Source organism: Diorhabda carinulata, chromosome 6 (genome assembly GCF_026250575.1).
Source record: "Diorhabda carinulata isolate Delta chromosome 6, icDioCari1.1, whole genome shotgun sequence".
In the NCBI taxonomy this organism is placed as follows: Eukaryota; Metazoa; Arthropoda; class Insecta; order Coleoptera; family Chrysomelidae; genus Diorhabda; species Diorhabda carinulata.
This window is the reverse complement of record NC_079465.1, coordinates 27,686,270-27,693,366: the sequence shown is the minus strand read 5'-3', so window position 1 is coordinate 27,693,366 and position 7,097 is coordinate 27,686,270.

The following is a 7,097-nucleotide window of genomic DNA, read 5'->3' as shown; positions in this document are numbered from 1 at the left end:
ATATAGATCATATAGATCATATAAAGAATAAAATGGCTAAGTGACAATATGGATAACTTGGAAAATGATAATAAAAATAATGTGAAAGTATATCAACATACAAAGAAACAAAATAGGTAAAGATCTACAACAAATATTAAAGATAAATAATGCAGACAGTCCCATATGGGATTTTACGATGGGCCCAGTATAGGCCCAGAGTTGGGCCAAGTATGTACAACTCTGGCCTTAGCTTGGAAGCCATTATTGGCCCAGACTTGGTGGGAATCTGAGATGATAACAATGTCCCACGCATGTGTTAAAATACAGAGTCAAAAGAGCTCAATTTGAACGGGTACCATTCTAAATAGAATTTAGAAGTCTTTACCACATTTTCAGAAAACTGTTCAAGAGCCAATTTGCAATTGTAGCTTGTGTGACTTGACTACACGGAACCATTCACTGAAAAATTCAAATGAAAACTAAATAAGGCAAAAATTATTCATTCCGAAGAATATTTCTCATAAAATCTGCTACTTGTGAACAAAAAAGGATTCAACGAACATATTGGAAAGTAGTAAGTACTGTGGATGTATGAAGTTTTCGTCTATTATTAACATATAGAAATAATTTTATGAACTGTGTTACAAAAATTGTGTGGGCTAGTGTTATTCTTGATAATATTGTTGAAGATTCTTTTCATCTCATTGAATTCGATAATTAATATATGGACAGTGCCTCGTATAGCGTTACATTGTAATCAATAGCAAATCATTCTTTATTCGAACGAGTAACTTTATTGAACACCGTTTTTTTTAAACAGTGGCCTTAAAAATTAAAAGTTTGCTAATCGTTCGTCGGTAGTTAGTGCATATAAATGAGTTAAAAATTCTCTGGCACGAAATCTCATAAAATAACCCCATGAAAGATGCAAAATAGATGTCGAACAAAGCCACAATTATTGAGTGTATATTTTATTGTTGAGAAAAACGTGAGTTTTAACAAGGCCGAATTATTTACGACATTGGATTTTAGCCCAGTCGTGAGATCGTTTTTACATCCACAAATTTAAAATTAACTTTCCAAATTTACGTTTTCAGCTTGCAGTAATATGCCATTCATATCAGATATTTATATTTACATACTGATACGTGATTCTCCCGAAAATTTCTTATTTAGTAGCTGTAGTTTTTTGTAGAAAAATCGCCTCAATTTCAACGCAAAACATTCACATTTCAATAACTCGATGGAAAACATTTATAAATAGCAATAATATCAAAAAATGAGGTGATATCAGATCTCAATGGTTCAAAGGTGTTTGATTTGTGAATAAAATACATTTTCAAGTTTCAGAAACATCAAATTAATCAACCTACTTCGACTTATAAAATATGTAATTAGCTTAAGAGCATCTCAGACCTGAGGTACAAACTTCAAATTCGTAATCGAATTACTTACTTTTTATTTTATATTGATAATTAATTATCGCTTTTGTATACGATAAGATTTAGTATTTAGGACAGCTTGTACACAGATACTGTGTTCTTAATAGTTTGACGTTTGTCGAGTACTCTTGGCGGATTATTGAAACCAAGTTGAATTCATTGTTTTTTGTGCAAAATAAATAAAAAATGTTTAATTAAAAATTAAGAATGAAGTAGCAAATCTAAAAAGAATTAGGAACGAGATTTTGTTTTTAAACTTGAAATATTCGTGCAGCATCAGAGTTAATTTTTTACTCTATATAATAGTTTTCGATTTCCTTAAGTAGGCCCCAGGTCGATTTTAGCCCCAAGCCCTACTACTTTTTAATCCGACTCTGCATTCGTTTATAGAAAACTCAAGAAACGCCACTAACCAAACATTCAGTTCTTTACAGTGTTGTCTAATGTAATCATGGATTTTGTTTTTAAATATTTATGCATGTATTGATTTGTTTATTTGTGTTAAAGTCTATTTAGCCATAGCTTCGTTGTTGTCGAATCGTCAAATTTTCAGTGCTCTGTTTATCTTGAAAAATCTAGAGAATTTTGAAAATAGGTTGACAAATGAACCAACGACCATAGGACAATAGAGTACTATGCCAAAATGGTTGTAGAGTTACTCTGGATACCAGGTTATAGGAGACTCAGTGGGAATGGAATTGCCGACAACCTGGTCAAGCTTGGAATCATTCAATCGCTGACTTGAATGACTTTAATTAGGAGCTAGCATATTTTATTGGAGGATTGAGAAACACCTGTGTTAGGGGGGAGGTAGGGCTTCAGTCATATAACTGCAGATAAACTAAAACACAAATAGATGGAAAAACCCCCTCATAGAAGAGCCTTGCTTCCAGATCAAAGTAGCCCGAATGTTTCTCCGAATCTGAAGAGCATACAGGGCAAGAGCAACCAAAATTATTAGCACCGACAAAACTCCCTTATTTTTAGTAGAAATGTGGTATTACTAACAGAACATTCAAATGACGGTTGCGATTGCATTATCCATTCTAACAGTTACTGGGAAGAAGAAATCGAAAATTTTCTAAAAGAACAAAAAATTTAATAACCGGTACAAAATATCAATCCATTAATGACAGTTCAACAGACATCGGGTTTTTGATTTTGTTCGTGAAAGAAATTGCTCAATATAAAACAGAGAAATGTGAAAATACAAACAAATGTTTAGAAGCTCAAAAATTTTATATAAGTTAGTCAAAAGCATATCGTTCGCCTTTGTTTTCATTTAGTGGAATTTTGTTTAATTTTCTACTTGAGAAATCGATGTTTTTGTTACTTGACTGTAACTATTTCAAAGATCACTGTTTTCTATCCCATAAAAGCATTTTTTCAATTACCAGAGAAGTATAAATTACACACTTGGTAGGCAAAATAGAAATATGATGTGATATGGTGGTGATATAATAAAATTGATAGAAATGCTACCAACTACAGCAAGGAATGTGGTAAATGAACTTATTGGTGATAACGTATGGTCGTTAATTAGAATCCTTGACATAAAATAATAGCACGCTCTTGCTGTTTATAAAAAAGCTGCTATAATTAAAATATTCAGAGGAAGAATAAACCACATACTCCAATATACTTATCAACACTTAGTCTTTAAAATATGTGAAGGGTGGCACATTTAGATATTTTCCAAATTCCACATTAAACAGAATGAGTTCTAAACATCCATATTTGTTAGTTTTTTCTGTTACTCATTGTCAATACTAATTGATTAAGAACACAATAGTTTCTAAACTTTACTTAGTTTCAACCCAGATAGCATTTTTGCAACTTCCAACTTTTACGAAATCCTACGTGGAATCGTATCTAAATTAAAGTCAAGTTTCAACTGCAATATGAAAGAAAGTTGGTGAGGAATGTCGTATAAGTAAACTTTCGATGTCTGTAACCGACTTTTTGCGAAATTTGTTCGCACAACTGTAAAGAATATCTAGTACTATAGATTGTGGAGATTTATTATTGACTCTTGTCCAATTTGTGTTCTTAGGAAATCCTTAACATTGATATGAATACGTCACAACTCAATATTCGTGATCCAATTTTGTGTTTCCACTATTTTCAAAAATGTTTTTTTTAAATGTTGAATAGGTCTGATAGGTTCAACCAATTTGAGGACGATATTGAGGTTTCTTATGAAAGTAAAATAGAATTAAATAATAGGAAACCTATAAATAGAAATTTCACAATGTCCTAAATGACTTTTAGTCATTTTGATATTATTAGCAATGCAGAATCCAACTAAAGACAAAAGAATCCTTTTGAAAAACCGAGATTAGTAGATATTCAGTGTACATCGCATCAAATTTGACTAGGATTAATAAAAGACCATTTTCACTCACTCGTTCATACAAATCATCGCCTTCAAGATATTCAATTTTCCGCACAATTGTAAACCTTGGCTGCAATGGTCTTGAGTACCTCAAGAAAATAACTTTTTGTACCTTCACTGGACTCATGGGGCATTCCCTGAAGCGTATTTTTGATTCAAAAAAAAGGAAGACCTCACAGTGAGCTAAATCTGACTATTACAGTAGCAATAATGATGGAATGCGTCATTAAAATCCAATAAATGCCTGCCAATAAATCCAGTCGCCTACAACCAATTTCTTCAAATAGACGCCTCAAAACAATCTTGATGATAGAATTCATGGTATGCCACACCAAGGTAATCGAAGAAAACGATGAGTAAAACATTTAGTTTAGATCAGCTTTGATGGTGGTGGTATTTTGGCTCCAGATCATTTTTAAAGTGCTATTGTTAGACAATTTTGAGGTCATATGCATAAGCCCACGTTTTGTCACCATTAATAATGCATTTGATGAATGTAGGGACCTCTACGTTCTCTTTTGCAGCTTCTACCGAACACGGAAGACCAAAACTTTTATTTCTCCTTAGACTTTATGTATGAGTCCTTTAGCCTGCAAGATTTATCCAGATGACAGAGTCACAAGGCAGGACACTCCCAGCTAGTCTCCAATCTAGTTATAAATTATTGGAAAATTCGAAATGATAATTACAGTTCGCAAAGACCTTTGGAATTACGTGTATATACTGGAGCTCCTGATCCTGAGAATACTCTTTCAGGAGAGGTTGTGCTAGCATCAAGAGAGCTTTGACCACAATAGAAATTAGAGAAAATCTACTCAAGACAAACGAGTAAAGAGGATTGCCAAGTGAAAAAAATGTTGATTTTCTAAAATTTCTGAAAGAAAAACATTAAAGCAGACAAATTCAGCTACAAGCTTTGACAAGTACACAAAAATCAACTGACGAGATATCTTCATTTTTCATACATCATGAGATGAATTTGATACATATTCAAATTATGATTTATACAGTGGGCGCTACGTTCTGAACATATTATCAAACTAAAAATAGTTTTTTATCAATCGATAGGCAATTTGCGTTGCCTTCTATAATAATAAAATTAAACTCAATTCACCAACTTGCTTAATAATTTAAAGTTACAATTGGTTACACTAATCTGACTGGCGTACTAGACGAATCTAGTACTACTAGAATCAAATTGAATGAACGAAGTGAGCTTCTTTATATATTAGTTCTCATCTTATACAATGATAATTATAAAATTAGATAAATATATTTTTGAATAATAAATAATTGAAGATACCTTAATGGGGTTAAAGTTGACAGTCTATAAAACTGACAGGAACTTGAAATACAGACAATTTATAGTAATGATAAACTTAATGAGGTTAGAGTGCATAGTAATAAATAAGTAATTGATAATGATGCGCCGCTGTGATAAGGGTTGTTTTGGATTACTTAACTATAATTTAACAACAAATCATCACCTTCCCCTTTCTTAAACAGTATTTGAATTTTCATTATAATGTGAATTTTTAATGATAACTTACTCTTACAACCGACTCGTAATGACTGAAATTTGGGTTCCGGGCTCAGCGCACAGTTCAGACCAAAACATTTTTTGAAGTTTCTCGTCTCGGTCTTCAGTTTAGATCTCGTGTCTCTTTTATAAATTATTATGAATAGAAATTATTACTTTATAATTAGATAACTCAAATCATACAAAATATTTTACTGTGAGCTCACTTTTTACATAATAATTCGATTTAGTAACTTTTGACAATAAAAAAGATTCGTCCTGATACGTGGTTCACATTGATATTTTGGAATAACTTGTCCTCTATTAGTTTTGAATATTTTCTATACTATCGCATTTATAAATATAGAAAAGCAATTTTTACTGATAATCTTAGAAGTATGAAAGTTTATGATACTTAAATGAGCCAGATAGTATCGTTGATGGATGGAAATAACACGAAAATGTCGATTCGCGAAATTAACCAAGAATTCATTTTGAACGTCAGCAACGTCTATCTGCTTTAACAAATAATTCGTGCTTTAATCCATAAGAATCCTTAATATTCTTAATATTTTCAAGACCTTTGCAGCCACCAATTTTGAGGTTTTGTGAAGATTTTTTGTACGTTTGGAACCCTTAAGGACGAACTGTACGAAATAACTTTTATGTTAACATATTATTGTCAATCCAATTCTTTCGTATGTATTACTGTAACTAATATAGTTTTTGTTTCAATAGACTGAACAGTTATAAGTGAAGATGTGGACACCACAACAGAAAGCTCAATGCGTGTCATGGTTCATAGAGACGAAATCAGATACACAGGTGCAACGGAACTTCGGGACAAAATTCCAAAGAGACCCACCATCCAGAACCTCCATCCGTGCATGGCACACAAGCTTCATGAGCACCGGATCAGTATTGCATAAAAATGGAGCCGGACGACACAGCACAAATCCAGAAAATGTGGAGCGAATACGGCAAATTTCAATACGTCAGGCTTCAAGGCAACTCAACCACAATCCACAAGGCCTTTCATAAACAGTGGAGTCTGTATTAGGTACAGTTGCTGCAGGCACTGTTACAAACAGATCGACCAAAACGTGTGGAATTTGCCGTAGATATGTTACAACGTATTGAGCATGATTTCTTGAAAAAGGTGTGAGTCCACGTTGCATGTGTCGGGTACAATAAACTGCCACAACGTACGAATTTGGGGTTCTAAAACCTCACAAGCAGTAGTCGAGCTTAGACGAGACAGCCCAAAGGTGAATATATGGTGTGGGCTTATGCACAACAAAATCATTGGTCCTTTCTTCTTAATAGAAGCCACAGTTACTGGCTGCGTGCACCTGGATATGCTTCAAAGCTTATCTTCCTCAGTTGGAAGAATTACAGCCGATTGTTTACTTCCAACAAGATGGTGCACCACTACACTGATTGACAGCAGTTCGGGAACACCTCAAAGAAACACCTCTTGACTTCTTCTTGTGAGGTTATTTAGAGGACATAGTTTAGCGGACACCGGTTAATGACATTGATGACTTGAAACAACGCATTACACAAACTTTATTAGTTGCAAACGACAGAATATAAATATCTTGTTTATTTTCGTTATGAAGTTATGAATTTTTGAAGTTATAAAGATAGTTTTGGAGCACCTTGTATATTAATTCATATTTTATTCTTGATCCCGTGATATGTAGGCCATTCGAGAAGCTAAGCCTTATTCATATCATATATCTGTAATACTATTTCA